We start from the raw sequence: 10,580 nt of genomic DNA, 5'->3' as shown, positions 1-10,580 counted from the left end.
GCACTTTGGACGTACCGTACTGCTTTTAAAATCCCGATTGGTATGTCCTCATATAGACTCATTTTTATAAAGACGTGTCACTTGCCTATGTAATTGGAACACAATGCTTATTCGGCAATTATGTAATTTAATTTTGAGGTGAATAAAGCTTGCTCTCTTCGTAAGTTTCAGCTTAATGAGTTAGAAGAAATTAGGAATGAAGCTTATGAAAACTCTCGTGTTTCCAAGGAGAGAATGAAGATTTTTCATGATAAAAAGATTTTTGGAAAGTCTTTTGAGCCTTCCTAAAAAGTTTTGTTGTATAATTCAAGGCTCCATTTGTTTCCTAGCAAGCTTCAATCCTGATGGATTGGTCTCTTTGTTGTAAAAACTGTTTATCCTTTTGGGGCCATTGAGATAGAAAACCCAGAGAATGGTAATGTTTTTAAAGTTAATGGACAAAGGTTGAAACTATTTTTGAGTGATTTTACTCCAGAGGTTGAGTCCACTACATTGGATGATCCTGCTTATTAGAATTAATTTTTGATTTCTCATTGTAAATATTGTATTTGTTTGTCTTGTTTTTCTTTCTTTTGCTTTTTGTGTCATCTAACTTTGATAGAAATCTAATCCTTGGGTGCACTCAAATATCTCAGGTGACCCATTTCCTCTTCGTTTAATTTTTTTTTTTTTCACTATGTGTTCTGCAGTATTTATCTTGCTTTAATTCATGCCTGTATAGCATACGTCATCGAACATTCATTTGCTGAACATTGAGAACAATTTCACATGTAGTTGGGGGGAGGGTTTTCTATTGAAAATGAATTTAAAACAAAAAACAAAATAAAACAAAAAAAGATTTTTTGTAATGTGCATTGAAACCCAAATGATTAACACATTCATTTTGGCATTCTTGTGAAATTTGAGCACTTTGGTGGAGTAATTGAGCGAAATTATTTTATGAAAATTTATCTTCAACCCTAAGCATAGAGTATGACCTACGATGCATCATATTTTGTTGACGTTTGACTTGAAACATCGGGATGTGGTATTTATTGAGATGAGAATTATTATGATTTATATAGAATGAAGGGCAAGTTTTGAAAGAACATTTTGCACGTGCTTACACTTGTAGTGTTTCTCATTAATGTTCATTTATTTAAAATAGGAGAAGTAAATTGCAGGACTACCAAGCCTTATCAAAAAAAAAAAAAGGAAGAAGAATGAAAATGAGAAAATCAATACAAACAAAAACAAAACAAAAAAGATAGAGAGAAAAAAAAAGATGAAAGTGTGTTAGCTTTACTGAACAAATGGCTAGAAACAGTTATCCAAAACTTTGGGGGTTGAGTGTTCAACCTTTAAACAGAGTTAGCGTGAAAACTGCTAGTCCCTTAGGTTTTTAGGTAGTTAGAATCAATAATGATTAATCTTAAAGTTGAAAAATCATATAATAAATCATGCTTATTAATGAGGAACACACAGTGGTTTGGCCACACACACCTAGTTCTAAGATATTTTCCCCAATTCTATGTGAAAAAATTGTTGAGACTGTTCTTGTGGATACAACTCATAGTGTTGAGTAGTCATGAATCGACTTTTGTGAGAATTCATAATTGTGTTTGATTGCTTTTGTTTGGATTTTGAGCTTTATGCAATATTCGTTTCAATTAATTTTCACTATTTTGCTCAAAGATTAGCAAAAAGCTAGTTGGTGGTGTGTTTGACCTGAAATATTGCATATTTTATATATTTAAAACCAATGTATTTTAATTGTTTCGTGACATTATTATTGGTTTTAGATAGAAAAATGGTTAATAGGTATAGATTTGAGTTATGATTTAAATTGGTTAGTATCATGGTTTATACTTAAATTTATAACATCTGATTTAATTAAGATATTTCTTCACATGAACAATGTTTTTTTTTCTTTTTTGATATTTTATTTCTACTTTTAAATTTATTTTTGGTTTTCTATTTTTTTCTAGTGGGTTGTTTCTTTTCCTTATTTTTACTTTTACTTTGATTTTATAGTTTCTTGAAAACATGCAGAACTTTTCAACCCAAGCACATAGGACGAGACTTTTTGTCTGGGACGTATAAACAAGGAGACTTACACAGATGGCATTTTTGGGAAGGTCAGCAAAGCAAAAGAGGAAAACATACTCTGCAGCTACACTTGAAGGACGCTAGACCATAGTGGGTAACTGCAGTAGCATATTTTTTGGAGGAAAAGCAGCAGAGCTGCGTTTTGAAGAAAAAAAAAACGTGGGGAACGTGAAAGGGAAGGACGGCTGGGAAAGGTAGACTGTATTTTTCTATCTAGGGAGTGTTTTACAGGAAACAGAGCACAAGAACGTGAGAAGACTGCTTTGGAGAGAAAGACTCTGGCCAAGCTGACAAAAAAGAAAAGAAAAGTGTGTCGGGATCACTTGTTTTCTTGTTGGGGGGGGGGGGGGGGAGGGGACTGGAACCGAAGGAAAGAGAGTGAGAGAGGAGTTTTGGAGGATGACCAAGGGGTTCACGTAGGAGACTAGAGATTTAAGAAGAGTGAGAGAATGAGAGAAGGTGGGGTTTTCGGCCTTTCTAGTATGGGACGTAAGAGAGACTTGAGGGGGGACTCACAAAAATACGGAGAGAAAGAAAAGCTAGGGACTTTCGGCACGATTTTATTTTTCTGGCTAGAGACTTTTAGCAGCTGGGTAGAGAGCTACGGATCAGCAGGGTAGAGAGTAACGTAAACAGAAAAAAATAAAATAAATAAAAAAATAAAAAAGAAAGAAGGAGGAGCTCTGGAGAGGAAGGATAGATGCAGGGGACGGAAAAAACAGAGTAGATGGCTGCACCAAAAGCTTCAGCTAAATGGAGAGACTTTCGATAGCTAAACGGCTAGAGACTTTTGGCAGGAGTTTTTTCTGGCTAGGGACTTTCGGCAAGGGTTTTTTCATTTTTCTTTGTTGCACGCTAGACGAAAAGTAGAGGGCTGAGAGCTTTGAAATAAAAGAACAGAAGAATGCTGAAAGGGACGAACAGCTTTTGACGAGGAGCTTTTTTAGTATGCACTGAGGGGGTTCTTTTGGCTCTATCTCCTCTCCATCTTTGTTCTCTTTGGAGAGTTATTTTTTTAGTGTTAATTTTTGTATTTTATTTCAGTTCTTTTTTTATGGAGAACATTTTTGTGATTTTCATAGCACTTGTGCTGAACATGGTTGGCTAAATTTTCGTACTAAGGTTACAGGTGAAGTTTAATGATTTAAACATTGTTTTCAGATCAACATTGAAATTTATTTTGTGAGCTTGATCGATTGAAGGATTTTACTATTGGATATTTTGATTGTCTATATATTTATTTTAATTCATTGTGATTTTCAAATACAGTGAATGCTTGAAAAAAATTCTTGTGATATTCAAATGAGTTTGTGAAGATTATAATCATCAATCATTCATGCTTAATCATTAGTGACTATTTTTCTTGACCTTAAATGTTAAATCTTTCAATTAAACAGAATCATTATTCTAGTTAAATTGAAGTAAATCGATTGGAAACAATATTTTAAATTATTAGATGGATTCTCGAAACCTTAGTCTTTCTTCATATCAATTTATTTTATCATTTTAGTTTTATTCTATTAATTTAAAAATCGTCATCTTAGTAATTTTCTCTTCTATTCGATTGCATGTTCCTTTAATAATTTCTTTTCATTATTTGAGTTTATTTTTTCATCACATAAGTCAATCCTTGTAGATTCGACCATAATAGGTACTAGAACACTTGTATACTTGCATGTAATACTGCACTAAATTTTTTGTTTACTAGTTTAAGTCAAAATTTAGGCGCAACACCTCACCACCATTCCGAGACCACCATGAGCCTTCCCATGGCCACCCCTTCCAAGTCCACCAATCCACACGCTCAAACAGCCACCATGCATCGTGGACAACCATTGTACGTGGCCAATTGCCACCATATGCAGTGTTAACCGCCACATACGACACTTTCAACTCCTTTGACCATGACGGGCATTACATAGTGGTATTAGAGCAAAACCTAAGTTATGAAAGACTCTATAGAACTTTTTCAAAATAAAAGAGAGAAAACTTCTTACATGAACGAAAACTTTTGAAAAGAGAACTGAAGGAAGAAGGAAGAACCAAGGTTGACGTCTTCCCAAGGCATGTCTCGTCCTACAGTAAATATAAGAAAGTATTTTCTTTTTAATTATTATAGTATTTTACAAGTATAACATAGCCAATGCATGCATGTCAGAATGGCACCTACTAGGAAAGGTCATGTTATATGCATGTCATGAAGGAAGTACTAGAAAATGAATGCAGCAAGAAAGGGGAGAAATGAAATATGAAAGGCTAGGAACGCATAGAAGTAATTGCATGTCATGAGAGGAATAGACTAGAAATGCTATATGAACTGTGATAGTTAGGAAATGCATGAGCGACCACGTGCTAAGCAAGGACCGAGATAGAAGATGAAACGACAACTTCAAGCTTTTCTCGCAAGGATCATAGTATGGGTAGTGTGAGCGCTAACTGATGGATACGGCTAAGTGCCTGGAGTCGACTTCGAGCGTGTCAATGGATGAGTGATGAGACGTGAGAAAGAAGTTTCCTCCCAAGAATGACCAAGATGTGTAACGTGCACAAGAACGTGAGGACAACGTAAGGGCCTATTTAAACAGCTCTATAGTAAGGTTAAGCAAATTCCGAGGACAAAATTTATTTAAGGAGGCGAGATTGTAACAACCTACTCCTTCTTTCTTTTATAGTTACGAGTCTCATTCTGCATGCCTAGCTTTGATGGCATATTTCAAAATATATCAAGTGATTTTAAAGCAGGTCCAGTATTTTAAAGCTTACGAATATTTTAAATGTCCTGAAAATAATTATATGTGATATTTCCAGTGTTATAGGACTAAAATTAATTTTAAATAAGGCAATTATAATATTTTGGAAGAGCTCCAAAAATATTATAATTGTGAAATTTTATTTAATTTATATGATTTTAGTCATTTAAAAATATTACGAGATTTAAATTATGTTGAAAACTCTAAATTAATTTAAATGGTTTTATTCTCTTCAAATAACTAACAAGACTTCATCATTTTTTTTATGATGAAAGAATATTATTTTATGAACTTTAGTTTATAAAATAATATTCTATCTTAATTCTTCTCAGTGATTTAAATTAAATAAATGCTTACACATTTTCAAATCAATATTTAAACTCACCTTTAGATCGTTTTAAATATCCCATGATGAAGGGTCATGATTAAATACTCAAGCCCCTAGCTTTTTCCCCCCTCACTTTTTCCTTTCCATTCTCTCTCCTTTCCCTATCTCCCAGCCCAACGACAGGCCTCTCTATCCTCTCCACCATGCTTCTCCTCTCCTCTCCAGCCCAGCTACCGCTGACCACCCAGCCTCACCTCCACCACCGACAGCTCCCCCTCACGCCAACAAGTCCAACTTCACCGGTGGTGAGTCCCATGGTAGCCTCTCTCTCTTTCTCTCCTTCTCTCTCTTTCTGAAATGGGTTTCAAACCCATTTCTCTCACCTTGCACCGCCATACGAGGATACTCACGCTGCCACTGACCACCACCTCACACCAGCCACCTCCGGCAACCACTCCCATCTCCTCCCTCCCCCACAACTCTCTCCCTCTCCGTTGGATCACATCACGCACACACATGAAACCCACAGGTTTCCTCCACTTGCACCACCATGCACTGCCGCCCAAGCCACCGCACCACCACCATCGTGATCCTCAGCCACCCACGACCTTCCCTAACTATTCCCATGCCCAGCCAAAATCCCCATCGCTCTTACTCTCCCCCACTCATCTTATGGGTGTTCCTCCACCTCACGCAAATCTGCCGCTGTGGACCACCGTACCGCCACCACCTTGTCACCACAACTTCACCAACAACCTCCTAAGCTCCTCCATGCCTGGTCATAGTCTCCAACCTTCCACTTGCCTCATACGCACCCTCACTCTCTCAGGTGCACTGTTCACGACAAGATTCTGTCGTGCTCCGCCCCTCACCACCAATTTGAGACCACCATGAGCCTCCCCATGGCCACCCCTTCCAAGGCCATCATACGCGGTGTTAACCACCATGCACGACCCTTCCGACACCTTTGACCATGACAGGCAGCAAGCAACGCACAGGTTATCTCGTTGATGGTATAACCATCTATCCCTCGTTATTTATATTAAATGTTAGTTGATAGGTTGCGGATTGTGCTGTTAGTTTGTAGAGTTCGCTATGTAGTGAAGTGTTGGCTTAATTATGTAGTGTGATGCGTAGTGTTGTGGACTATGCTGTGAAATATGGGTATGATGTGTGTGTTGTAGTTATGATGCGGCGTAGTGTGTGAAGGGAGTACACATGGAGTGTACTCCATGTAGTGTGGTGATGCACCATGTGGCATGCGTCATAGTGATGAGTGGCATAGTGTGGATGCAGTGTTATGATGCACCAAGTGGCATGTCACGAAGGTTGGGATGGCGTAATTAAGGAGCGTAGAGTGTATTGTATGGTGTTGATAACTGTGAAACAGTGTCCTGAAGTAGTTATGATGTGACACTGTCGTAATGACAGGTGTCACGATGTAGCTTGAGGTTGGTCTCGAGCTACACGACGAGACCAAGTCATGGAATGAATGGAGCCCTGTTGTGTCAAGTGTTAGGATGAACTTGTAAAGGGTCGAGAAGTAGGAAGGTCCTACTGACTGGGTTTGAGTAGAAGTTGCTATTGAAGTATGGAACTTATTTATACAAGCAGCGTTCAATGGACTATAAGTTGATCTTAGGTGATAAAGGATAAGATACATGTGCATCTGGTGAGACACGTGTACTGGACGGATTTACCAAATATAATGGGTAATCTATCCTAAGCATGGTTACATGATATTTAAGCCTCAGGGTTTAAAGTCATGTGGCATGTATGGATAGGAATGGGGATTTAGTATGGGCTAGGATGCATGAAGGTAATAATGGGTATGTTGTCTAGGATCGGAATGCGTGACTTAGTTGGTCTGAGTCATGCATCGGAATGGGGTTAATAGGAGAGTAAGACAAAAGTATTGGTGTATTAACCCTAAGATGAATCATGGAGGTTCACCTTAAAGGATAAGACCTCGAAGTAGAACATTGGATTGGAAAAGGTGACCCAAGTGGGTCCTAAAAAGAGAAAACATGATGAGGAAGACATCGAAGATGGAGGTAGTGACGGTAAATGGACTCCGAAGGTTTTAGCATAATAAATGGCACGTAAGAACATAGGAATGGATGGAGAGTGTTCCAAGTGAAGTGTAGTTCTATTTCTAGTATAGTTGCTTATGTACTAGATAGAGAATGACGTTGAGGTTATGTGTATGCATGTAGATTCCCATCTGACATGCACATGAATGGACTGCATGAAATGAGTATGGTATGGAGTCCAGGTAAGTATTACATTCATACTCTTCTAAAGTTTTCTAAATAAATGAAAATGAAAATGAAATGTTTTTCCTTTACGATACTTTACGATAAACACGAAACATGCTTTACGAAAAAATGCTAAGTATAAGTTTTCAAGCATAAGTATGTAACAGAACTTCTTGGCCGCCCTTTTTTACGCACCCCAAGTATGTAAGTGTATGTATGTAAATGGATGGTATACGTGACGTATTTTCTTGAAAGGAAATGTGAGGCTTAGGCGTTATGCTTTAAACGACACGAACAAAGAGTTTTAAATGTCCCTATGAACTGATGTTTTAAAGGATGCATGAACTGATATTTTAAATGATGCCATGAAAGATGATGTTTAAACTCATGCTTTTAAATAACTTTTATGAATGAATGGACTGCAGAACTGAAAGGACTGAATGATTTAATGTATAAAAATACATAATAGCCACATGAATGAACGAATGAAGGTACCAAAGGACTGAATTTGGTAGATTGCAATGCCGGGTAAGTAGTACTGATAGTGCACCCAGTGCTGCACCTTGACAGAATGGATTCCTAGCCCGTGGCCACCAGCGAAGTTAAGGTCCAAAAGACTGTTAACCCTCACACAAGGCATAATAGTGTGCAGCGGTCAATGAAAATGATAAGAAAGAATGTATGCATGTTAAGAAAAAATGTATGTATGCTAAGACTTTTTAATAAATGAAGGCAGCGAGGCGTGGATAACTGTTTACGATTAAAAAAAAAAAAACCGTTTTTAAAGAAAAACCCACCTCGCAACGTTTTAAAATGAAATAAATGTCTATGTATGGTCTGTATGGAATGATAAATGCATATTAAAAACCTATGTTATTATATTTTAACTGTAAGAAGTAATACTTACGAGCCATCGACTTATTTTAGTTTTTATGTATGCCCTCCCAAGGACAAGATGAGCATGACACATTAGGATGGACACGGCCCAAGGGGAAGAGCATGAAAGGCTAAGCACAACATTTTGTACGAGAAATTTTAATTTATAAATTTAATATTTTTCACTGTAACCTTTTAAATTAAGAAACACATTTTATTTATAAACATGTTTTATTTATAAACATGGAATTTTTTGTATCCTAACATGAAAAGAAAAGAAATTTCAAAACAAACAGTAATTCCCGTCTCTTTTTATAAAATCATTTTTTAAAGGATTTACCACAAGGACGGGCATTACAGATGGGGTGGGGGAGGAAGAGAGAGAAGAGGGGACGAGATATAAAAAATGAAGTAATCTACTGCATGTGTGTAAATTTTAGTTTGCTGCACGTTTTACGTAATGGATTTTTATTGGCTAGTGTTAAAATGAGATTTTCTCACCCGACCGGCTATGATCTTTTTTTTCCTTTATTTCAATTACCTCAAATGATCTTTCTAATTGGTCTAGACTCTTCAGTTTTTGGCCTCTTTAAGCTGAGTTAGAAGAAAATACCTCTTTCTTTAGCTACTAACCAAATTGGAATATTTATTCCAGGCTGTAACCTTAGTTGTTTGTAACAATAAATCTATCAATTCTTCTCCGGCTTTTAAAAGTAGACATTCCAATTTTTAGGTCCAGTTTTGATACAAGAAGCGTTTTATCTCATCATTATAAATTTTTTAAATTTTCACACAATATAATAAACAATTCAATTTTTTCAAATTTTAAAACAATAATATTATTAAAAAATAATATTCTAATAATATTTTATTTAACTTTTAACTTTTATATCAACTCATCTTATCTCATCTCAATTCATTATTCAAACAGTACCTTAGAAATCCACTGTAATATCTGGTCTTAGCACCTGATTCACTCTACCGGCAAGAATTCCAATGCCTGACCAATTCTCATACCGAAAAGCCACTGTCCTTTCTTTCAAACTGCAGCAAGTGCCTCTCCTGACCGCTTAAATCAAGGAAGCAATGGGTCTCCAGAAACTAGAACCATACTGAGAAGGAAAAATGAGATAAGAAAGTTGCAAATATTTTGTTTTAAGCTATTCAGCCCATGAGAAAAAGTCACTTAGAAAATCCTAAGCAAATTTCATGTGAACAGCCCATAGAATTTTTCCTTCAAATCTCTTATGCCAAAACTCCCTTCTTCAACCGGTCTGCATACATTTTTTCCAAAGCAGCAATTTTCCCTTCCCATTTGCTTCTCCCCAGGAAAATTCTGAGAACAGCCTCGATACTTCATACATAACCTTCTTAGGAAGAGAGTTCATGCATAGGCAACCAACTACTTTTTTTGCACCAAAGGCTCAAATAAAGGTCTTTTTATCTTCCTGTATAAATTGGTGCTCAAAGATATAGACAAGGAAAGTTAGCTTCTCTAAAGCCAATCTCATTCGATACAATAGACTTCCTTGCAGCAGCAATCTTTAGGGGAAAACAACATAACAAAGACTATAAATGAGAAGTACAAGCAGGCAGTGGTAAACCACTAAAAGCTCCTTGGCAATCTCAAGTAGATTATTATCTACCAAAAACCCAGAGCCAAATCGATTAGGACTTGGACTTTATCTATGGGAATACTATATAATACCACATTGAGGAACTATTAGGTATTCCTGGAGCATGGACACGCAGTATTCATTTCCTAGCATAAGATACCATGTTAATTAAAAATTGATACTTACATAAACAATTTCCATTGTACGACATGTTGTGATAATATGTGAGTACCACACCATCCATATTACAGGAATACCTACTAATTTTTCCGTATTGAGTTCCTATAGGTGGTAAATGAAATCTACATTGCTAAAGAATGAGAAGTTTTTACTTTTTACAATGATTCAAATACACTCCAATTGTATCTTACATTGTTTGAGAAAGAGAATTTCTTGCTCTTTATAATGATTCCAAGGGGTTCCAATTGTACAATTAACTAGTCGTTTTGAAGCTCAGCCAAGATGTGGCATGAAACTTCCTTGGGGTTTCACAAATACTCAGCAAAGCTTACTGTAATCCCTTAGTTTTAGGACTTGACAATATACAAAATAATATAAGAATAATGAAAATCAGTCACAGAACCATGCTGAATGCAAATGCAGCATCATGTGTAGTGCAAAAAACCGGATGCTTTTCTGTACAGCCTCAATAGACAGCTGCATG

Source organism: Carya illinoinensis, chromosome 7 (genome assembly GCF_018687715.1).
Source record: "Carya illinoinensis cultivar Pawnee chromosome 7, C.illinoinensisPawnee_v1, whole genome shotgun sequence".
In the NCBI taxonomy this organism is placed as follows: domain Eukaryota; kingdom Viridiplantae; phylum Streptophyta; class Magnoliopsida; order Fagales; family Juglandaceae; genus Carya; species Carya illinoinensis.
Note: the sequence above shows the minus strand (reverse complement) of the source record.